Here is a 6,692-nt window from a genome sequence, read left to right as displayed (position 1 = left end):
AAACTTTAATAAGATACTTATTCGTAAGTTATTATACAAAGTGGAACATTTTGCAATATCATAATGTTATACGATAGCTTATTGTAAAAATATTAACTATTTGGTGAAATTCAGTAAACACTAATGGAAAACTTTAATTTCAGGATTCAATTTTTACTAATAAAAAATGCAGTTTGTAGTAAAATCAAGTTTATCATCGCTAATATTCTAATTGCATATTTAAAGTGGTATTACACAACTTTAATTTTCTGAAATTTTATTGGTAATAAATATTCATCAAATATAAAGTCTCTGCAGTATTCTTACTGTATTTGAAGCTACCTATATTGCCAATATCGATAATTCTTCTGCAAGTCTTCGACATGACTATTTGCCGGCGGTTGCTTATTCGATTTCTCTTTAAAGACAAGCTATACCACTGATACTGATGCACCAATTCGGGTCGCATATAGAGCGGTAGGCTATTGAAGTGTTACCAACTAGACACAGATATATCTGTCAACTACGTAAAATTCATACGAATGTCAGCTGTTTATATTCTTTACAGACTACTACAAGCATTTGCGTCTAAGTTTTATAGAACAAAAGTTATTCGAAATGGAATTCCAACGTAATAGTGTGATCATATTATATTTGGCTGGAAAAACACAACCAGCTATTGCTCGTGAACTCAAACATCTCAATATAAATAAAATGTTTGTGTATCGTACTATAAATTGTTGTAATAGTACAGGAAGTGTCCTAAACGCTATGGTTGTGTACAAAAAACAGCAATATCATCCGAAATGACTCGACTTAAACAAAATCCATGATAATATCCCAGCAAAGTATCCGACGCAGATTCCAAATTAATAAAGCCTTACAAGTTCTAAAAGGCACAAGTTCTTACAATAAAGCAAAAAAAGTTAGACTCAAAAGAGCAAAAAAATTGTTAGGCTTGCACGAACGAGGAAAACTTCCCCAACTTTTCAAGTAATAGTGTGGGCAGCTGTGACCACCGATGAACGCTACCTAATCGTTTTCATCGAGCTTGGAGGCAAAGTCAATGCGACTAATTTATAGGGAAAATGGTTTGGAAGCTGCTTTAGAGACATGGGCACACTAATATTTAGTTCGTAGACCATGCAACAAGACTCGGCACCGTCTAAGTGAACCCAGAGCGATTAAAAAATTATGTCCCACACTTCATTTTGTCCACACAATGGCTTTCGAACTCACCAGATGCAAATCCGATGGACTAATCCATCTATGTCATTTTAGAGAGCAAGATGAGGACTAGAAAATATGCCAGTATAGATGTACATAGATGAACAAAAAGCCATTGTTCTGGAATGGGCCAATATTCACGAAGATTATATTCACGAATCATACAACTCATTTTTTAATCATTTGAAGGCCATACTCAAGGCAAAAGATGGACACATTGAGTTAGATTGAATGGATTCAGAAATTTTAATTATTTTCACAAATTTTTGTAATATAAATTAATTAAAAAATTATTTCACACAAAAGAATGTATTCGCTTGAATAAATAACACTTCAATCGCTTAACCCTGTAATGAACGCCTTTATGTAAGAGGTGCGCTGTAACCTATTAATGTAAGAGATGCGTATGAAGCAATTATTTAAACTAATGTTTTCAATCAATTTCGTAAATTTATTCAAATAAAACAGCTAAATAAATTTCGTTAATGTTAAAATTATACAAAAAAAAATCTGTTCCAAAGCTAAAACTACAGAACTTCCAAATATAACTTCCTCTTCCGCAACATGCAAAACATTGTACGAGTACCTCTGTTGTATCTTCAAAAAGGGATCTATTAAGATGCTTTATCAAGTAGACATATTAACAATTTTGTGGTGTTGATTTCTAAACCGATTATTTGCGTATTTCTGTTAGAACTGTCTACATTATATTGAAAACAACTACTATTGTGCCTTGGTTTTTATACTCTAGATCTTTCATATATTGAAGGACAGCTACGAAATGCTGTAAGAACTATTATATATAAAAAAAAATTACGTAGCATTTATTAAACTATTCTACCATGATAAATATGTATATATAATTTATATATATAATTACAATATATTGTATTAATCTTTTATAATTAATATAATATATGAAATAAAATCGATGTATAATATTTGTGATTTTTAAAGTTGTGTATAATATAATATGTGAATATAATATGCCTATAAATATAACATATAGGTGTCTCTCGTTTAATATGATAAATTTCAACACCGTGGTACACAACACTTTTTTATTTATTTATTTATTTATTTAAACCAACATGCTTCTCATATGCTTTGTTCTTGCCGTACATTTGCAGTATGTCAACTTACTATTCTAGTGACCTCTTTTTTGAGGATGTTGGTTAACTGCAAGACCTCCCATTAATAAGCATTTTAAGCTTCACCAAAGATTCAAGGTGGTTTTAAACTTCTACGTTTTTTCCTTTCTCGGTAACACAATGAGCCAATAGGCCCCACTGCATCTATGTCGATAGAACCTAACCTAACTAACTTACCCCAAAATGTAATGTATAAAAATACAATTTAAATTCAAATGAAATGTATTTTAGAGCAAATGCACTATTCTGTATCGAAACCTATTTTATAATGTACCGAAACTATGTTGTAAATAACTTGAAAGCAATATAGGTAAATCAATTCACTTCTTACCGTGTTATATCGGAATCAAGTTTTAAGATGTGAACTTTTCTATAACTAAAATTTTATTTTAAGTGCACATATAACGTATATATTAGTGAATGAAAAATTAAATAATATTAAAAGAAAAAAAATCAAGTATTTATTAGAAAAATCGAATAGGATGGTGCTTCATCGCCATACAAAGATTTAAGTTTATCAATGCACTCTTGTCGTGATAATCCATATCGAAAGTTGTGAAAAATGATCACACGAATATGTTCACGTGTCAATTCCATTTTTTGGCCGAGATGAATTTTTGTAGTCTGTAAATGAACCAATTCACATTTAAATGACAACACGTTCTGAGTGATGTTATTCTAAAAAATGTAAATCTTTCCAATGAAAATGTCAGATTCCACCTGGCAACACTTAGTGTTGTCTAGACCAGAAATATATATAGCAGCCTTCATATTAAAATACAAAAAAAAAAATTTAAACAAAAAAAATTATAATTATTGCTAATTTACAACATCACTATCCTAAAATATTTTTCTAATTTTTTTTCTACAAGTTGTTAGAAAATTCTTTCAGTTCTTTCACAAGTTTTGTACCATCTAATACGAATCCATTAAAGTATACCATGCTTGCAACTTTTGTATCATACAATAAAAAAACCGTATTGTGCAAATACCGTGGTAAATGAAGGACATCTGTATGTACATATAATATATATAAGAATAATATATATATATTTAAAATGCGAATTTCGAATCGAATATTTAAAATATATGAATATTGAATTATATTTGTTTCTCATATCGCATTATAATATATATTCCTCATAATATATTTAAGAGTCATATTGCCTACTTAAAAGTTTTTTAATAATTTCTTTTTTCCATAATTAAATTAATTAAAATCTGCTAGCAGGCAAATTATTGCACTTATACTGTTTTGCAATATTCCATTCGAGCTTCATTTGCACAAGGACTTGTTCATCATCCTGTGAGTATCACATCGCTTAAAAGCATACTTACATTTTTAATATATTTTCTTTATAGCCTTTCGCAGGACTATTGACGTCATTAAACTGTAATTTTAACTACGCATATTTCAGCGTAAGAATGTGCGTAATTGGTAGGCAATCCAAATAAGTTAATTTGTTTAATTAAATTTATTAATCAACAATTAAATCCACCACTTCATATCAATATATTATAATAATTTGAGTACGAATTTACAACCAATTGTTACTTTTCGCAAAACAATCGCTTGTTGACTCTATGATTCCCGCAACAAACGAAGGTTCTACAGCTCCAACTACAGTCCGGAAGAAAACTGTTGCATCCACAAAAGGTAACAATATGACAGTTTTGAGAACCTGAAAAAGTTCTGACACAAATTGTCATTTTAGATTCTTTTTAATATATAATTGCAGATATGGATGTGAAGGACATAGTATTTTAACAGACAAACTGTCCTTATTTTATATCAAATTCGAGTTTTGAGAAAGGTTTTATCTATCAGTTTTAATGTCATATGTTTTAATGAGATATCAATCTTTATGCAATTAATCTTTTGAAAGTGTTTTTAATGTACTCATTTACGATATATGTTGAGATATTAGAATATATTGTTTTATCAGGCTTAAAATAAAATTTCTTTCTTCCATGGTAATTGTTGTAAGTTCGCATTTATTCGTCCAAAGTTAATAAAATTTAAACAGCACACAAATTACCTAACTATACATAAAATTGCTCATAGATGATCACAAAGACGTTCTTTAAAAAAAATCCTCCTCTTACATAGAATTACAATATAGTGATAACATTATTAGTAAATTATTGTAGTTATTTATGTTTAATAATTAAGTAACCTTATATCGTCGAAAAGATACAATATCATTAAGTACAAAATTCTAGGTGGATTGATAAATACCTAAATAGTCCCCTTTTAGCTCGATATAGTCCACTTTAAAATAATGCGATTTATTTAGTTCTTCAAAATATACCTCAGTTTCCTATTCCACTTCACCATTTGATGCAAATCTCTGTCTCTGAACCAAAATTTTTGATGTACGACAAAACTGGTCGTTTTTTCTTGATGTCCTCAATCAATCGATCTAATAATATGCAATAGTAGTCTCATGTTATTTTTTTTCCTTTTTTCAAAGAGGCTATGAAAGTTATTCCACTTGAATCCTGAAATATGGAAGCCAAAACATTTCAAGTCGATTGTCGAGTTCGTGTTCGTTTAGCAGCGCTACTCCCTGGTCCATTTCAATTTTCTCACATTTTCTTACAAAACTTTTGATTAATATTAGCTGGATAATGCAGCCATCCGAGTAGCAGGATGAAGCTTGTGAAGAGTATGAATTTTCTTCAGCTAAGGATCAGTAATACTTTCTTAACTAATCATTTTATAACTTATCTGTAATTTAGTCATAAAAAATTGTTAGAACAATAGAGTGATACATTATATTTCTTATTATAATTTTGATGTCTCCAACAAATACTTACTTAATTACAACAACAATACTATAGTTCAAACAAAATAATTACAGATATATCAACTTCAAATTTTTGTACTTTTTTGTTTCGTTACTTAAACATTTGAATATTTGAATATCTGTCCTTTTCCAACTTCACCTATTATCCATTTAAAATCAAATAAGTTTTTTTTATATATGATTTAATTACGCTTTTTGAAATTCCGCATAACTTCCGACAGTGTTTTATGCCTGAAGGCACACCTCAACTATTGAAATGAACCTGCAACGCATAGGACCCATTGCATGGTATTGTGGAAAAAGGATAATAAAAACGCATAAGAAATGTAAATGGAGGATAAGAACGTAAAATCAAATTTGTAAAAAAAATTTTACAACTGCATTGCTGAAAGCATTTCTCATCCGTTTCATATCCACAAACGGATCAAGTGAAGTTGTTGTGGCAAAAAACGGAGGATATACGAAGAGGGTCGGTGTTGAAAAGAAAATTGAATTTGCATAATCTGAATATATTTTTTTAATTTTTGGTCAATTTCTTTTATGCTTGCACATTTGTCGAACTGAACTTTTCATAAATGTGAATTTGCATTATCATTCCTGTCCTTCTGTTTGTAGGAAGGAAAACACAGTGTACCATCATGCCAAACCCACACATCCATTTTCAATGGCAAACAAGGATATTGGTCGATGATGTCAATGTTGTCAATTGTCATAATGTGTTGTCATTGCTTTTAAATTTCTACGAACGTTCACCGTTCGTTAAATATTATATTGTCAATGGCGTTGACAATGCCAATAAAGAGGAAATTTTAATATATGGAATTTTTAAAATATTACGAGTAAAAATAAAGTCGTACATGTCGCATAGGAGATTAAGGCCACATCAAACATTTTATATATATGTGGTGCATTTTATATGTAACAATGTAATAATACATTGTCATTTTAGCTACATGATCATAAGTGTATACCTATTAACCTCTGTTGTATATTGTAGTTTATTTAAAATATATGGCTATAGTCTTTAGTCATTACGAATAGGCATATTGTATAAATAAAATCGGCTACCGTTTTTTATTTTGATCTTATATTTCTTCATATAAAGAAAAACCTTTTAAATACTAGTTCAATAAATTAATATTTGGCACAAAACGTTGAGATACTTGTATCAAAATTTTCAGTGTATGAAAAATTTTTAAGGAACTATTTTTATACGTAAAAGTCATCGGAATTATATTTAAAGCTATCGAAGAGATAATAACAAAACTTCTTTTTGTAAAAAACTATTTCATATTGCTTTATAATTTAATTTAACAAAATATTAAGTATTTATTAGGTGTACCGGTACGAATGAGCGTTTTTTGGTGAAAATAAAACACTAATTATTAATACGAAAGTAAAAAACATTTTATTTAAAGTATTGGCCATTGCTTTCTACACATTTTGTCCACCTTTCTGGCAATTTGTGGATACCACGCCAAAAAAATTGTTCGTCTTTTAAAGCAAACCAACCAGACACCCAATT

This window comes from Teleopsis dalmanni, chromosome 2 (assembly GCF_002237135.1).
Source record: "Teleopsis dalmanni isolate 2A chromosome 2, ASM223713v2, whole genome shotgun sequence".
NCBI lineage: Eukaryota > Metazoa > Arthropoda > Insecta > Diptera > Diopsidae > Teleopsis > Teleopsis dalmanni.
Note: the sequence above shows the minus strand (reverse complement) of the source record.